We start from the raw sequence: 12,075 nt of genomic DNA, 5'->3' as shown, positions 1-12,075 counted from the left end.
TATACCGGTAGGATGGTTTGCAAATGTGTTGATTGGTCTGGCGGGTTGATGCGTTGTGTGTGTTTGTGAATGTTTGTGTCTTGAGTACTTCTGTCATCTGGCAAGTAGAAGTGTTGATTGGTGACAGGGTGCGGCACCTTTCCCCAGTATGTATCTAAAAGTCCAACTATTTCTCTGAATATTTAATTCCCTCAAACACAGTTTACTAAATCAAAGGATGACAGTTGACATCATCCGTGTTTGAAAAATGTGGACATTTGAAACATTCTTCAAAAACTCTTTCCACAGAAGTGTTTGGTGTTGCTGAATAAAATTAGTTGGTGATGGGAAACTTTCAATAGAAAACGAGCGTTTGGTTGCACAAAGGACAGATCTTTATTTTTTTCCCCTTTTTTTCCCCAATCTTGTCTTACAGTAACATGCCATCGGCCTCAAACCTCCAGATGTTTACCGAGAAAGAAGGCCCGGGTCCACAGTTTGAGCTGTTCTTTCCTTCAAAATCTATTGTGCAGTTCGATCTGTCTCACACAATCGCTCCTGTTCTGGGAGAAGAAACATTGATCTCTTTTAGAGGAACGGGAACAATGGTCTTTTGTGAGAGGTGATCATTTTCTCATTTTGCCGGCGATAAATCCCAGGCAGACGTGTCAGTGTACGTTTCTTCTCACCTTTGTTACAATTCATGCTTCAGAGAGAAAGCCACGGCTAGATATCTGAAAAAAACGTTTTTTCAAAGCAGCCTTTTCAAAGAGCACGTTTGGGTTTTTCATGCTGAATCTATGCCTGTTTGGACCCTGTATTGTTCAGGTACAAAGGCTGTCTTTGACATTGTGTTGGTATATGCGTGTTTATTTTATCTGCCCCTGCGTTCCTCGCTGTGTTGTGCTGTGTTGTGCTGTACTGTGTTGTGTTGTTCTCTGCTGTGTCATGTTGTACTGTGTTGTGTTGTGCTCTGCTGTGTCATGTTGTACTGTGTTGTGCTCTGCTGTGTCATGTTGTACTGTGTTGTGGTGTGTTTTGCTGTGTTGTGTTGTACTGTGTTGTGTTGTGCTCTGCTGTGTCATGTTGTACTGTGTTGTGGTGTGTTTTGCTGTGTTGTGTTGTACTGTGTTGTGTTGTGCTCTGCTGTGTCATGTTGTACTGTGTTGTGGTGTGTTTTGCTGTGTTGTGTTGTACTGTGTTGAATTTGTTGTGCTGTGTAATGGAAATAAATTTGATCTAGCTATCAAAAGTAAAAAGGTTTGCCAAGGTTCGCTCAAAAAAGGTTCAGTCTGATTTATTAAGAAAACATACGATTGCAAAAGGACTTCAGGATAAAACACAGAGTGGTTCACCCAGCAGAAGTGAAACAGTTTGATGTTGCGCGGTCTAATATTCACGCAATACACGGATATGACGTTTCTAGGGATCTGATCGGCTAACCCATCTTTACACGTCATATTAAATGGCGGACGTCATCAACAAGAGTTCAGACACGTGATATTAGAAAGCGTGGTAAATCTTAAATAGGTTTCTTGTAGGGACAATCGAACAATGTGAGGTCACTCTAGGCCAGACTGAAAGTCTGGGATGTGTCCCTTACTGGAGATGCCTTCCTGTTATAATGATAAAACCACAGCAGGGGGAGGTGTTTGGAATGGCAGAAGGTAGAGAACGGTGAACAGGAGGCTACAACAGGCTTCAACAATAGCTGTAAATTGCTGCAAGTGGCAAGACGGCTCACATTCTCTATGCTACGATCGGCTTGTTGGTGCCTGGAATATTGTGTGCAATATGGCTGAATATTTATCAGATTTTGAGGATATAGAAGAGGACTTAGAATATGATGGAAGCCGATCGTAGTGTAGAGAATGTGAGCCGCGAGTGTAGCCTACAGACGGAGAATAGCCAGTCTCCGCGCTGTGTGCATGCGTGCTGGAGCAAGTGGGGAAGCTGTATTTCGTTTCTAAAGATCATATTACAGAGGCATGTGAAAACCACAAGCTCTCGCTTTATGTAAGCACAACTAGCGATTCATAAAGACAGATTGATGAAAACAACCGTTTCGCGGCAGAAAATAGATTTTTTTAGAAGCTGCATTCAGTGCCCCGTCCGCCACCATTACATGGATATACTTGACTCGCGCTGGATTTTAAATTTCTTCTACAGGCCTCCGAATTACACCAAAGTTATCTCGGTGAGTCGAATGTCTTATAATATGCCGTAAATAAGGTCTAGGTTGTCAAAAACGAACATTATCCTTTAACATGTTTTTGAATGATTTTTCAAGGTGCCCATCCACATCCATTGTATGACCTAAACGGTGGTAGAGCAATTATCAGACTTTCTCAAAAGTGCTAGTTTTGTCAACGTTTTGATCTGAACCATTGTATATGATCATAAGTAACCTTAAAACAGGGCTAAACATGCATTTTCCCTTTACTACTCCTTTAACAAACTCAGACGTAGCAAGTGAAATATGCGGAACACCTTGTTTTTCATCATACATATCAAACAGAGCTGCATGGTCAGAGTTTACAGTTCAATGGATCAGTGTGCTCACCCTTGGAAATTGATGAAAAAAATGTTTGTTCCGGTGCCGGGCCACTCCAAGCAAGGATAAATTCAAAATGGTATAATTAGACCCGCACTCAAGGAAACTATGCTGTTTCACTTTTATTCGAAAAAATTCTCTTACATGCAATTTGACGTTTCGGCTGCCTGCCTTCTTCAGTTACTGTCTTTTGCCAAGACATGCAGTACTATTTAGTTGTACTATGTTATGTTGTAATGTGTTGTGTTGTCTTATGCTGTACTGTGTTCTGTTGTACAGTGGTGTACTGTGTTGTGTTTTCTTATGCTGTGCTGTGTTGTGTTGTGCTGTGGCATTGTGTTGTACTATGTTGTGTAACCTAGTGCTAGCCAGATGAGCTAGTTAACGTTAGCAAGCTAGCTATGTAGCACTAAACTAGTTATGCCAAAACACGGCTACGCTAGGCAGCACCAGCACTAGGCAGCTTTACAGACAGTAACGTTAGCTGGCTAGTTTGCAGAGGTGAATTTATGCCAATGTTTCCTGTGGTAAATAGTTCTAAAATCAAAACAAGTGCAGATGACCCCGTCCGCTTGGGACTTTGTCATCGGATCTTGAGCTCATACCCAACGCAAGGAATCTACATAAGCAAGCCAATGGCCTACATCTCTCTTTTCCTGGGTTAAAAGTTTTAAACAAAGTCAATGCAAATCCTTAATCGCGCCAATCTTGTGGATTGAGCAAACAGTCGATAAAACAGAATCAAATCAAACATTGCTCGCCAGGACATCCATTTCCAATGTTTTGTTCCACTCCAGACCACATCGTTTCCCTACGGGCGAATATAGGGGTAGACATAATTTCCGGTAAGGCGGGTCTTTCACCCTATTGGAGGACAGAGAGTGATTCTGATTGGTAGTGTTGGAGGCAGGCGCTCATTCTAGCCCAGATTGGCATGTCCCCAGACTTTGTGTCGGATATCTCGAAAGTCTAGCAACATGAGACTAAGCCTGAAGGGTCATATATATCTTGTCGTGATCCATCACAACAGCATCCATCACATCATCATTGATCACAACATCATCCATCACATGGGTGCTGCTGGAGGCAGTCAATCTCAGCGCTGGACTCAGATCTCTACTGGCATGATGAGCTCTCGTCTGCCCAGCCCATCTATTGTAGTGGTTTACAATGGGTTCCTCCTATTGGAGCAATGTGTGTGTGTGTGTGTGTGTGTGTGTGTGTGTGTGTGTGTGTGTGTGTGTGTGTGTGTGTGTGTGTGTGTATGTGTGTGTGTGCATGCGAATATTTGTGAGTGCGTGTGTGTCTGTGTGTGTGTGTATATATGTGTGTGTGTGTGTGTGTGTGTGTGTGTGTGTGTGTGTGTGTGTGTGTGTGTGTGTGTGTGTGTATGCATGCAGGATTTTTCCTGGCTCAGAATGGGTCTTTGGGGGGTGATGCACACACATTTTGGGGGGGAAACTTCCGTTATATGCCAAATAGCCGACTAGGATAGTTAGGCCTACTGTATATTCAGCTCACGTTTCACAATCGCAGAAAATCTCCTCACATGACACAAAATGGATATGAAGACAACATGTTTAAAATACTGATAACCTGTCTATTAATTATCTCGATTTCTAGTGGTCCAAACCATGGACAATGCAAGAAAGAGGGATGGGTTGCACTTGAAACAAGCTCTCAAACACATTTGAAGAGGATTTGAATTGCTATTTTTATTCTCAATTTTTAGCATTTTGGCACTGGTGATTTTCCTTTGGCTCTGGCTAAAATCTCTTTGGGGGACAAAAAATCCTCTATGCAGGAAAGATAGAATAACATGAACATGCATGCATACACACGGGTGTGCACAATGCAACTACACACACACACACACACACACACACACACACACACACACACACGTCATTAGGCACATGTCAGAAGGAACACCTTCTTCTCCCACAACCCACAGATCAAATAAAAACCTGACAGAACATGCAATGCAAACAAGGACATTTAAGCCAAAAGGATCCATCTGAAACACTGGCCTTAAGCCCCAGTCAGTCTAAATCTCATTACATTTCAGTCCATGTTTGATCTCCTGTGTACAGTATGTGTGTGTGTGTGTGTGTGTGTGTGTGTGTGTGTGTGTGTGTGTGTGTGTGTGTGTGTGTGTGTGTGTGCTTTGATCTACAGATAGGGGTCTGTTAAGGGACAGCCCTCATTCTAAGGAAGCACTGGTGGCTGCAGTGATCCGTGGCCTTTTTAACCAGTCAGAAGCTCTCATTCTCAAACACTCACAAGTTGCTGCCTACACACCTGTTCCATGACACAATCACATCAGTCACTTCCGGTGAAGTGATTATTAGAGATGTCACTGAAAATGTTATGCCTGCATGTCTGTGTTTACAGTGCGACGGACTCAAGGCGTGTAATTGCCATGAAAGACGCCTCAACGGAGTGAGGGAGAGAAAGCCAAGGCAGATTAGCATATTTGAAAGGGCCGCATAGTGATTTAAAATCTCCCCGAATCTTAAAAGCAGACAGTCAAGCAGAACGCAGGGTGCAATTATAACTCATTACCATATAGACCAGCATGCAGTGCACATGCTCTTCCGCCACCCACCTTCCACCCACTCCCACATCTCTCTCTCTCTCTCTCTCTCACACACGCGCGCACGCACGCACGTGCACACACACGCACAATTAAAACACTCACTCATAGACACTCACTGATAGACAAAAGGGACATCCAGAGACAGGGCCCAAATAGATTCTGTGGTGTAACGTTAACTCATCTAAATTGCCAGGGCCCTCCTAATCACCATTACCATAGCCGTTATCCTGGGGAATTATCATAGAGTTGCACTCTCCGTCTCGTGTAATGGAATAACTGGCTCATGTAAAGCCCGTTTGGAGAGTAATAGCAGTACAATGGGGGATGATTACCGGTGGAGGCATTTGTGACATCTGTTTTTCTCGCTATTCACAAGAGGTCAGACAAAAGGGATGCAGGCGATGCCACCTGAAATACAGGAAGTATGTGGAGATGCAATTCCTCCTAGGACAGAGAGCAGGACGTACAGCACTGTGTGGGTGTTCAGAGGAAAAAAACAAACTGTGAAGCCTAGAGAGTCAAACCAACAGCCCTTCTGACAGGGTTCAGAGTAGTTCCAGGCAGCATGTAAGTGATGTGCGTTTCGAAAACAACATTTATGGAGCATGGCAGGTGCACGCTTTTCAGAGCTTTTAACACAGCTTTGTGCAGGCCAGAAGACAGCCTGGCCTTCTCTTCTCTTCTCCTGCATGGCTCTACACGTCAGCTCTCTCCTCTCTCTCACCTCTCCCTCCCCTTTCTCTCTCCTCTCCCCTCTTCTCCTCTCTCTCACCTCTTCCTCTTCTCTCTTTTCTCTCCCTCCTCTCCCTCACTCTCACCTCCCCCTCCTCTCCCTCTCTCTACTCTCCCCTCTTGTCCCTCTCTCCTCCTCTCCTCTCTCTCTCCTCTCCCCTCCTCTCCTCTCCCCTCTTATGCCCTATGCATAATCTAAAGAAAAGCACTGTGCAATCCATCCTACTGCTGCTTAGAATTGTCCACATAATAACACGTTTAAATGCAAATAGAGCCCACCATATCAATGGATCGCTGGTATGACTGTTTCATCGTCTCTGAAATAGGCACACTGAGTGGTATCAGCCATTTCTGTCCATGAATTCTTAAAAAGCAAAGAGGGAAAATGTCTGTCAAACCAAGACAAAAGCGATTTATATTTTATTGCATTTCATAAACCAGGGGATGGCTTTTTCCTCCACTCGACATAAACTTGCTCATTAAATCGCATTAGATTTCCCTGGTGGGAGCCTGAGAATAAAACCTCTATCAGCACAACCCTTTCATGTTGGAGATAAACACTAGTAAAGAAAATTCTGAACCAATCGAATATCTCCCCCCCCATGGGTACGTTCAGCCAATCACATCAGGAGGGGCTGCAGGTGTAGGCATGCAGCGGTTGACCAAAAGGGAACATGAGCTGGCATGATAAAAGAACAGAGAATGTGTTTTGTGAGTGTGAGAGAGAAAGAGAGAAAGAGAGAAACAGAGAGAGAGAGAGAGAGAGAGAGAAACAGAGAGAGAGAGAGAGAGAGAGAGAAAAGGTTATGCCTTAACGGCCGTGTGCCCACAGCAGATCAACCTGTGCCAGTTCCCATGGTAACCGCTAATGATGCAACATGCTCGAGCCATTACAGGCACGTTGACCCCCGTGATCCCGGGAGGACATGGAGGGACGTGCGGGGGGGGGGGTGGGAAGGCAGAGGCGGCAGCAGAAGAAAGTGATAGGGACCCCGGGTCACTTGGTCGCCCCCACCCCCAAACACCCCCCCCCCCCCCCACCCCATCCTCTGATCTCCCTCAGTGGAACGAGAAAACCAAGAGCGCCATTTAACAAGCTGCTGCACGAGTTTTATAGAAAGGTATGAGTGTCACACTAGTATAATGGTTTACGTTAGCATAGTTTAGCCCGCGTGTCGGCTGAGAGTCAAGAGGATAGCTAATAGCGAGGCTACAGTGTTGAAGTATCACATTGTTCTGATTCAGGGATATAAAAGTAGAGACTGGCACTGGGCCAGTTGGAGGGAGCAGACCTTGTGCATGACTTACCTCAAGGCCTCAGAGCTCAGTCCCAAACCCATTAAGACTAGCCTATCCTCATAGGAATGTACACACACACACACACACACACACACACAGAAACGTAATGCCTCCAAACCCAACCCATATACAGCAGGTCTGTTGTCTGTGAGTCTGTTTCTGTGGGGACCCTTGTCCTGTTACTCAGCCTCTCACTGGCTGTTTTCTGTTCAACAATAAAAGTTTGATAAGAAACTCTGGGGTCTCTCTGGGCAGCAGTGAGGTGGAGGGGATCAGATGGACGTCTGAGCAAAGTAGCTGGGAAAGAACTGGGTCAGCTCTGGAACTACAGATAAAGAGTGAGAGAGAGACAGCGAGAGTGAGTGAGAGAGAGAGAAAGAGAGAAGACAGAGAGAGATATACAGCGAGAGTGAGTGAGAGAGATAGAGAGAAGACAGGGGGAGAGAGGGAGGCAGACAGACAAAAAGAGAGAAAGCAGACATTTAGAAGTAATGATATAAGGCTTTCAAATCGAGGAACTCGGAGCTAACCCAGTCAGGGAAATAAAAAACCAACTGGTACTTGTCCTCGTCTCTGTGCCTGATGTACAAATACTACGTAAAAAGAAAGAAAGGGAAGAGGATGAATTAGTCACTGTTCTCTAACTGAGATGGTGATAGAATTTACATTATACCCTTTAAACTATATCATTTGTTCAAAATCATCAGTGTTACACCCTAAGGGGCATTTGACTAAAGCAAAAGGAATGTCAGGATGTCTAGAGAGTTAATTACCACAAGTCTTTGATCGAAGTTCACTCCTAAACAATTAGCATTTGGGTTGGGGGTTCAGCAAGCGCTCAGTTCAAGGAAGTTGATAACTGCTCTTGTGGGCAGATACGTTGGGAAGATCCTATGGAGGATAGATCTTCTACCTACACCAAAGGGGGTTGATTCATATCTACCAGATGGCCTTGTCTCTTTGCATCTTCAAACTGTTCAATGACTGGTTAAGGGAGATTTAAATACTGTGCTTACATTGCCTATATTATGTATTGTGTATCTACGTGTACTGTATAAAGACAAAGAGTTATGTTCAAATTGTACTTTTTCTAGGAAACCTTTGATGGACCTTGTGTTTTGCTTGGAAGACTTCCCTCCACTGCAGTGGTCAAATTATGCAACTGAGAAACAAGGCCTCCTCTTTTTTTCTATTTTTCACCACAAGATGCCATGGCAACGGGCTGTGGACTATACTGCATCTCTGAACCTTTGTGTTTGCGTTTGTGTGTGTGTGTGTGTGTGTGTGTGTGCGCGTGTGTCCAATACTTTCACTAGAATTCCTCCATCTCTATCTGTTAACCAAGGTCCTGCCAAGACTGGGGTGAGACATGTTGTCCTGTGTTCAAAATAACCATCCACCTCTGACTCAAACAGCCATCTTGAATCCAAAAGCAAAAATGGCCGACCAACAGCAAAATGTGTTTTGGATGTCAGAGTATGCTTTTGATAAAAAAAGGTTCTTAAATAATTCATCTTAGACTAGAGGCTTTAATTACCATCGCTCTGAACAACAGAGAAGAGGAGAGAGGAGAGGAGGAAGAGAGAAGAAGAAGGGATGGAGGGAGGGCAACCTTAGGAAGCTCAAGGTCTGGCTGTAACTCATTAAGAGTCATTGTCATGGTTACAAGCCCAGAGAACCCTTCATAAGAAGTAGAGGAATGTAATTTAAATCTACCTGAAGGTCGACACCCCACTTTGAGCAACTCTAGATGGGCAGGGCCAGCTATTGTTCCCTCAGCCAATAGCAGGGAGGAACTACCAAAGTGCAGACCAGGAGACCTATAGGCAGACATACTGTACAAAGACATGGTAATAGTGTTGCACAGTGATACTGAGAGAGTGGGAAGGTTATATGAAGGCCATTGTGTTGGGGGGGGGTGTTTGATCATCCATGCAGGCATCCATTGTTTTATCCGTGTTGTTGTTTGTTTACTTTTCAATAACAACAATACCATAATAGAAACCCAAACCTCAGCTACTGTAGGAAATGTCACTCTTATGGAGTTCGATTCCATTCAAGCCACTAAACTCTTGAGTTTTTACTTGGAGTTCTTTTTTTTCACCAGGTTTGGTGAACTGACTAGTCCAGAAATAATAATAAATATGATTGTTATTAATTAAAATAAAACATGAACATTATTATTATTGTATTATTTGCATTAATAATTATAATAGTAATTATAATAATAGTAATAGTACTACTACTACTAATAATAATAATAATATTAATATTAATACTATTAATAAATATTATTATTGTTGTTATTATTATTATTGTTGTTATTATTATTATTATAAAAGGATGAGAAAGAGTAGCACCATCCTTTGGAAGGAAGGAGAACAGGAAGACGCCCACTCCCTGAACACAACGAGGGTGCGGCTGAAAAGGCTGATGTCCTGTAAACCCAGGAGATTGACACGAGAGATATTCTGGCCCATGGGGAAATTGTCTGGTAATCTGATCCTATAATTCTACTCATAACTCGGCTCCTTTTCATAACTGTGAGAACCAATCACAGCCCACGGTACAGATCATGGCAATCAAATGGGGACAAACATACTATAACCTTAATAATATTGCTGTTGGTTATCTGATTTTGCTGAACATAAAGGAATCAGAAGGTCATAGAGAGAAGATTGCCTGAGGCCTGTACGAGGCCATGTTTAGACCTATCAGGAAATAGAATGAGATGGCCGTAGAGCTCTGTTATGAGAATGATGTCATCCAACCAACCAATCAGCTGCACTACACAAGACCCTCTTCTAGACTTCACACATATTATAGAGTTCACATGTTATAGCAAGGTCAAAATGCCAATGAGGAGAAACAGCCTACTTCTAATACTGAACTGTGAACAGAGAGTGTATATTGAGCGAGTCAGTAGATGGAACAGACCAGCTCAGTCGGTAGAGCATGATATTCTTCTCTCAGGGTCGCAGGTTCGAGCCCTGTGTTGGGCACAACTAAGCACTTCCCTTTAGATGGTTCAGTATCAGGTACTGTACTTAACAGAGAAAACCCTACAGTATATAGTGTGGACGAACGTGTGTGAGTGTGTGACTGTGTGTGATTAAAATGGAAAAAGTCAGGCAGTCAATTATTGTGAGAATAAATTGAGTAGTGAAGAATCCAGCTGTCCTGGGGGGTAGGCTATTCCAGAAAGCAGGTTTAGTGCAAATCCTGAGTTCGCTAAGCCTCAAATAAAGGAAGGCCTGGGTTTTCTGTTCCAGGAAGACAGTTAAAGGAGTAGTAAAGGGAAAATGCATGTTTAGCCCTGTTTTAAGGTTACTTATGATCATATACAATGGTTCAGATCAAAACGTTGACAACTAGCACTTTTGAGAAAGTCTGATAATTGCTCTACCACCGTTTTGGTCATACAATGGATGTGGATGGGTACCGTGAAAAATCATTCAAAAAACATGTTAAACACTCAATTTCAAAGACTTATATAATTAACTATGACATTATAGTCAATGTGCCATTGTTTTCAAATAACTTGATAGACCATTGAACACATTTCTGGTAATACTTTAGAAAATACTGTACAATTATGAAAAAGAGAAGCTTCTGATCTGTGATTGAAATATTTTATTAATGACTGTTTTCAGTTATTGCATTGTCAAAACACTGAGCTCAATTTGTCAAAACACTGAGCTCTTTGACTACAACATGACTAGAATGGACATATCAAATCATTGTTTTAACATGTTAAGCAGGGGACATAAGCGCTCCTTTTTATTTACATTAGGTATCCAAAGAATCGCTGTCTTGAAAAGAACATGCCGAGCAGCACAATGAGGATCAAAGACAGTTTTGAATCTGTCTGATTCTGTTTGATGTATTGTTGGCCATAAATTACACTGACACGTTTCAAGCATTCGTCAAAAGCATGTCTTTGGGTGTAGGGTGCGGCCTAATATAGATGAAATAAGTGACAGATGTTATCTATCACAAGTAAGACAACTCAATCACTCACTCATACAATCGATTGGTCACTCCAACAATACTGGCATGCATGCAGACTGCAGTATGAAAAATGTACAGACTCTTTTCACTTAAAAACCTCTTTTGATGAAGACATCGGGAACACATTAGATATGTCTATGTACAGTACAAGTGTTAGAAAGGGGAATACCCCTCTTTACAGTGCAATACTATAGGGATCAGTGCATCAGTAGTACAGTTGTACATTTGTAACCATAGTGACGGACCTCTCATGTCAGACAGGCCTCAACACTGACTACACTGACCTCCTCCCCCCTGCACCTCCGAGCCCCGAACTCACATCCTGTCATTGTCACAACAAGCCCATCTCCTGGAGTGACACAGAGGTGGTCGGAGTCTTTGGAACACTCTGCGGGATCTTGACACACACACTTGGTGGCTGATTCTGAAATGAAAAATGAGAATTACAGGGTAACGTCACACACACACACACACACACACACACACACACACACACACACACAACCACAGACAAGTAAGGTAGTCAAACACAGTGAGGTCTAAAATAGGATACTCCACTCGATACATAACTACAGTACATAGGGTCCCATTCTGGCCCTCCTTTTGTGCTGTACAGTATTGGTTTACCTTGAGCATGTGGGAACCTTTTCTGGGGCCCCGGCCACAGACATACTGGAGCAGACTCTGGGTGTAGGGGTGGGATATGGCTTGGTTCACATCCATACCCACCTCATTGACCCGGTTGATGAACTTGCAGTAAAGAGCATTCAGCAGGTCCTCCTTCACCAGGTAGTCCTGCAGGAGGGCATAGTACAAGCTGACAGCTTCGTAAAAGGCCCAGTTGATAGAGGCTACAGAGTACCAACCAGTGTGTTTATGCTTTTTCCACAAACTCCAGTAT

The sequence above is a fragment of the Borostomias antarcticus genome (genome assembly GCF_949987555.1).
Source record: "Borostomias antarcticus genome assembly, chromosome: 10".
NCBI lineage: Eukaryota > Metazoa > Chordata > Actinopteri > Stomiiformes > Stomiidae > Borostomias > Borostomias antarcticus.
Note: the sequence above shows the minus strand (reverse complement) of the source record.